The 6,000-nt window shown below is 32.8% G+C and overlaps 1 protein-coding gene across 9 annotated transcripts in view; it reads left to right on the top strand.

Moving 5' to 3' along the window:
- The first annotated feature begins 858 nt into the window (after window positions 1-858).
- Window positions 859-6,000, top strand: part of LOC128235244 (uncharacterized protein PF3D7_1120000-like) — a 52,592-nt gene continuing 47,450 nt past the window's right edge. For all 9 annotated transcript variants that reach the window (XR_008261163.1, XM_052950033.1, XM_052950028.1 and 6 more), the window contains exon 1: window positions 859-1,278. The gene's annotated coding sequence lies outside the window, so the exon portion shown is untranslated. The remainder of the gene's footprint in view (window positions 1,279-6,000) is intronic.

The following is a 6,000-nucleotide window of genomic DNA, read 5'->3' as shown; positions in this document are numbered from 1 at the left end:
CGTTACTAACGGTTTAAGAAAAATGCACAAAACATCATTTTTTAACTTTATTTAAAATTCTTCGATCTATTTTATTTTGTCAGCAGTCTTATATAACTGTTTTCCATGGATTATCACCAAAATTGTTTAATAAAACAACTGCACAAAATCGTTATTCAGAGTCACTATATAACTTGCAAAGCCCATGGTAATAAGTTAAATATGAAATATTAGACGATTGTTTTATATAAACCTCAATAGCAATACTAACATAACAGAGAATTGTTTTGTATTGATCTAAGAGCTATATGCATGGTCCATATTTGCATAGTTACCTAACCTCAATGATAACATTCCTTCAATTTGCTTGCCTTGTCAAGTATTCTTTCATTCGGGCATATTTTTCATCATGTGATAGATCTAGTTCTTTTTAAATTAGAGCAAAATCCGTAAATAGCTTTATTCAACACTTAACGCTCATTCTTGGAAACATGGAACTAAGACGCTGCCACTACGAAAGCTTGAAGTATTATTGCCGGAAACGTTATAGTAAATGTTTAATGAATGACTAAGTGAAACTTACCAAGAGTTTATGGGACACGTTTACCAACTGTTTAAGGGACTCGCGCATGTTTATGGTACAGCACTTAGTTTTAGTTGAATGGTTCCAGCGTTGGATACTTTACTTACAACACTACTATCCTAATGATTTGCAACAATTAATTTAACAATGCATTTTATCTTTCGTCTGATAATTTTGATTTAAAGTAAAGTGTTCAACATAAAGCCATACAATATTTTATTACTGTACCTTTAAGAAGAAATGTTTAAACAAGGACGTTAATTGTTACGTGTCATATTGAAAACAACGATCTGAAATCCACTATTGAACATATACAATTCTGATGTAAAATAGTTTAATGTGAAAAGTTAAAATGTCATCAAAATAACTTCTACATTCGGATCATTTTTCATGTGTCAAGGAAGATGTTGATTTGTGTAAAGAGGCCACACAAATTAATTGTGATCAGGCTAATGATACGACCGCAGCTATAAATATAATAAGGGAGAAAAAGGATGACATAAAGCGCATGAAGGAAAAAGTTGATAAAAAAAATCTAAACAATTAATACCAATAAGGTAATAGGCAATAAAGAATTGGATCATTTGGAAATCAAACAGAAACAGAAAGTGAAAGATTCGAACAAAAGTTTCTGGCAGGGAACATGTACGGCTAACGACAAAAACAAAGACGAAAATTCACGGGGGAATGAGAGACCGAGTCAACAAATGCAAATGGTATGCCATGATTTTGATTACATCATCTTTATGTGAATGCCATGCATCTTACGATAGCGTGATCCATATTATATATGTATCCCATATTTATTTATTTATTTTTTTATTGTCCGATAGTTAATTTTGTAAATATATTGCTTGCTAACTCCGTTTACTGTTATGTTACAGTCTGCTTTAACATACTTTCCTTTCTTAAAGATGTGCCTATTGTGGTAGGAACTTTTGTTGACTAACAGGGTGTAAAGAAAGGTACAATACTCACTCTGCTAGCAACTTATCATTTACACCTAATCATTTTCATTTGTTTTTTTTACTCGCGATATTCGGTTTCGTCAATTACTAACGTAGAACGTCGAGTGTCTATGACATGAAAAGTTCCAATGTACGGTCGTATGCACAATGTCCTGAATGATTCATTGCAGCATAATTAAGTTCAATTTCCTACACTACTTACCAGAGCACACATGGTACACATAACGTTTAAGACAACGAACATAACAGAACTATCAACATATAGTGACTTTGCAAGAATTGGGTGATCGCCTATGCTGAGTCTGATTGTGTTTGGGTTCACGGTTATAATTTCATTTGTATTTCATACATGTAGCATATACATGAAGATAGTAATTCTATGTTTCGGTATTATTTCAATTTATTATTATATCAAAGAAGCAACGATGAAGCAGATCTTTAATAAAAAAGCGACATTCAAAACCCATATTAAGTATATCCACTTATAAGCATATATAAATATAACATCATTAAACATTAGACGTGTGTTTTCGGCGTCTGCATATTTTCCGCAATCGGCAAATATTTCTGATGTTGCTGTATTCCTTTTTTAGGTAGTATTTGCCTATAAAATTCAATTTAAAAACAATAGATTTATCTTTAAGTTCACTTAAATTTGTACATGTATATCGATGTGAGTACGCCTTTATCCAGACCTCTTTTTGATTAACAAAGTGATATTACATTATTTCTATAAATAAACAAATACATAGAACAACTTCAGAATAAATTTCCTTTGTGAATTTTACTTATTGTCATATTCATTTATTTAATTAGTTAATAATATTTCATAGTGGTTTATAAGGAGCTCCTACTAGGTTTAAATGGTATGATTAAGTGTTCCAAGCCATACCATTGTTTGTTGTCCCGTATGTCCAAGTGTAGCTAATTGTCTCTTAATGCTATATAAGCGAAAGTTGTGACTAAATATGAGTGGAAGTGCTTTAGATACACTCTTAACAGAATTCATCATCCAGACAACCCCTTGTCGTTCCCATTCTTTGGTTAAAGGGAAACTCTCGTAGGCCGATACTAAACTGCAGCATCCTTTACATTAATGCGCAATGCCAATAAGCTATGAAATCAAATAACAAAATGTTTATAATTTCGAAGATTTCTAGGTAATGAACAAGCTTCAATTTCATCAATGAAAAAAGCTTTAAAAAATATAAACAAATAACAAAAAAAACCATGGATAAATTGGAGATAAAAAAGTTTCGAACCTGAGCAAATATTGTCAACATTAGAGCTAAAGTTGATATCATACATAAAGGATCTATCACGTGTCATCAACTATTTTATGCAAAACACAGAATTCAGAAGGCGAGCCACAAACTTTTCCTCACACTTTATAAAAGTATTAGTATGTTTACTGTTCCTTCTGATGTAGTGATGTTGGTCATGATATGGAATTTCTGTCTCTAGATGTCATGACGTTGACATACGATCAGCTTGCTGTAAATCTGATGCAAATATGTAAGGGAACACCTTATGTTTACATAAAAACGTTGTATGTTAATGCGGTGTTTCTGTACCTATCGATCAAACATATAGGTATAATATATACTCTTCCATCATGCACGTAAAATACGCATCATTCTACTATTTTAAACATAAGTGTAGTTATACATTAAAACACTAAAAAAATCAAAAAAAAATCGATATCCAATATCAAAAACGCAGGAATTCATATAAAGGTATAGCTTTTTGCGATTGAAACAGAGATTGATACGGAGTTAGACCGTTAATTATCTGTTAAAACGTAATTTAATCACAACTTAACATGCCTTTAGCTTATTAAACACTTTATTATCTTGTTATCCTCGTGATCTTGCTCATTATATATGTATTTATATTTTCAGTGATAAATGTATTCATATGACAAATATGATGTTTTATGATGATATGGTGTGCTTTTTATTAGAACACCTGCATTTGTTACACACGTTTCTATAAAATTTGGATAATATGAATTTTGCCAAAATTAAGTAACCATTCTTACTATTTTATCTCTAGTTTTCTTTATGGCTCTCACTAGTCATTCTAAATTCGGTCGGTTAAATATAAGTTATCGAAAGAAAAAGTCACATTGTACCTTTCACATAAGGTTAAAGCGTAACAGTTGAAGTATACGTGTAGCGCAAGCAACAGCACTATGAAATTCATTAACACTTATTATGGTATAATTATGATATACTAACACAATCGTAAGCTATATATGTTTATACACAAATCACGGTCCAAAGGGATTGAGGTAAAAACGTTTAGGAAAGCCAATTATATCCAGTTACCCAGCATGACCCGCTTATGTCTACAACTCAACAAAGATCATCTCTGTTGTGTCTATAATAACAACAGTACCAAAACAGCTTATTGTTGCCTTATCTTTCGTTTGACAGAAAATTTAAGCTGTTGCTTAATTCAAGTTAACTTTTCTTCTTTAGATAATTACTTATATACGGTTAAAAATGGGCATACCTGGCCAAACATTTGGTAGCCAGCCGATATCCCTTCCTCGAGTATGAAACACTTCAAAAAGGCGGGTTGTGTATTGCATATTGACATGCACAGCAGGCGAGTCATGTATTAGTTAGCGGTGTTTTAGCGTGATAATTTGATATTGGTAATGATGAAGTATCAAACATGTTCGAATCGGTACGAAATATATACTGTTATAAAAACCTACCATAACTACACTCAATTATATATCAGTTCTGGGAAATAATTGAATACCTGTCACACCAGTATGAACAATTAAACTCCGACAAAGTGAACTTCCCTGACAAGCTAAGTGTTTTAAATACAACGGAAATGCGAAGGGAAATCAGGGGTGTGTGGTGTGTACTATTGATTAATTTCTCCGCTATACATCAAGACTATCGTGCATGTAAAATATATATTTTATTAAATGTGCCAGTTCACTTCAATATTTTCCATTATAATGTTTTAAATGAACCGTAGTGGACAATTTACTTTACAGATTATCATAAGGAGGTTAAATAAAGTGGGGTTTAACGATAAGTGTAGATCTTATCTCCTAACCAAACTGTTAATGGTAATCAGTCTTTCCTCTAGTGGGACCATGAAAACCCCGGAGTTCAATATTCAACGTGTTCAGTGAGTGATCTCTATGGGTTGTAGTGATCCTTTACAACAAAACCAAGGTGGAACTCTGCCTTTAGCTCTGCATAAGAACCAGAAGTGACCAGGAAACGCATGTGCAGCGATTCATTGCCAGCTGAACAACTGTTTCAACGAATTAACGAATTGTCTATTTTTAATGGCATATACTTGACATGTCCTCTGGTATATATTCCAGGCTGTGAATTGCTTGTTTCATTCAATTTATTTAACGAGTTTTCTCAAATTGGTGGTCTATATGGGGTGGTAGGTGTGCCTCACGCCATTCAAACAGCTTATTATAGATGGTACCCCGCCTCCTCCACGAGAATGTGCCACAGAAAGGATCGTGTGGCAATTTTTTACCGTCTCTGCGTGTTATTTTAGCTGAAGTGTGGTAAGTTGACGTGTCGTTCTGGGTGGTATTCTGAACCAGTTAAACTCGTTCAGCGAAAATTAATTCCCGTGATATGACTAAATAGAATAAGAAAACAATATGTCTAATAAGAATAATTTTTTCTAATAGCAGATGGATTCCTCAATTTTCTAAAAGAGGTAATCATGTTTTTACCATTTTGTAAGCAAATTTGAGAGTAAAATTTATTCAGCATCTTACGTGGTAGAATAAAATACAGACTTCAGCGAAATATTACTTTAGTTGAGAAGCTCCTTCAAACGCTTCAACTTCACAATGGATTTGTGGATATCTGAAGTAGATACTTCATCGACAATTTCCTAAACTTATGAAAACGGAAATACAGCCAATTCTTTACTTTGAAACACTTCATTATGTTGTTAGTCATACAGGATCCTGCTAGAAGCTGGTATGAAAATCGTACAGGTTCTTAGAACATTATCTAGACTAGATGTAGTTTCTAAGAACATCATAGAACAATCACAACGAAATTAAGCAATGTAAGGAAGTTTATGCGGAAGGTCTTCCATGTATTTGTGAAATTATAGAAAAAACATTTTTTATGAGATATTCGGTCGTATGTTGTCAAATCAATATATTTATAGCAAATGGGTCTAGATTAGGCATTAACAAAATATATACTGCTAAGTTATCTTTCGGTATTATAGTTTCAAACTCATGAAATATGTAAGCATTAAAGTAAGATGAATTCATCAGTTTATGTCCTCCGCCCGCTTCATTCTAGCATGTAGCAGACCCTGTCGTATCGATTGTATTTAGGATTGGTATTTTTAGCACCCCACCTACCTTCCACTAGTGAGTAAAACTCAAAATCATTAAAAATGCACTGATAACACAAAGCTTGATGCTCAGTATATATTTATATTTAATCTGAA

Source organism: Mya arenaria, chromosome 5 (assembly GCF_026914265.1).
Source record: "Mya arenaria isolate MELC-2E11 chromosome 5, ASM2691426v1".
Classification (NCBI taxonomy): Eukaryota; Metazoa; Mollusca; class Bivalvia; order Myida; family Myidae; genus Mya; species Mya arenaria.
This window is presented reverse-complemented; position numbering and strand designations above follow the sequence as displayed.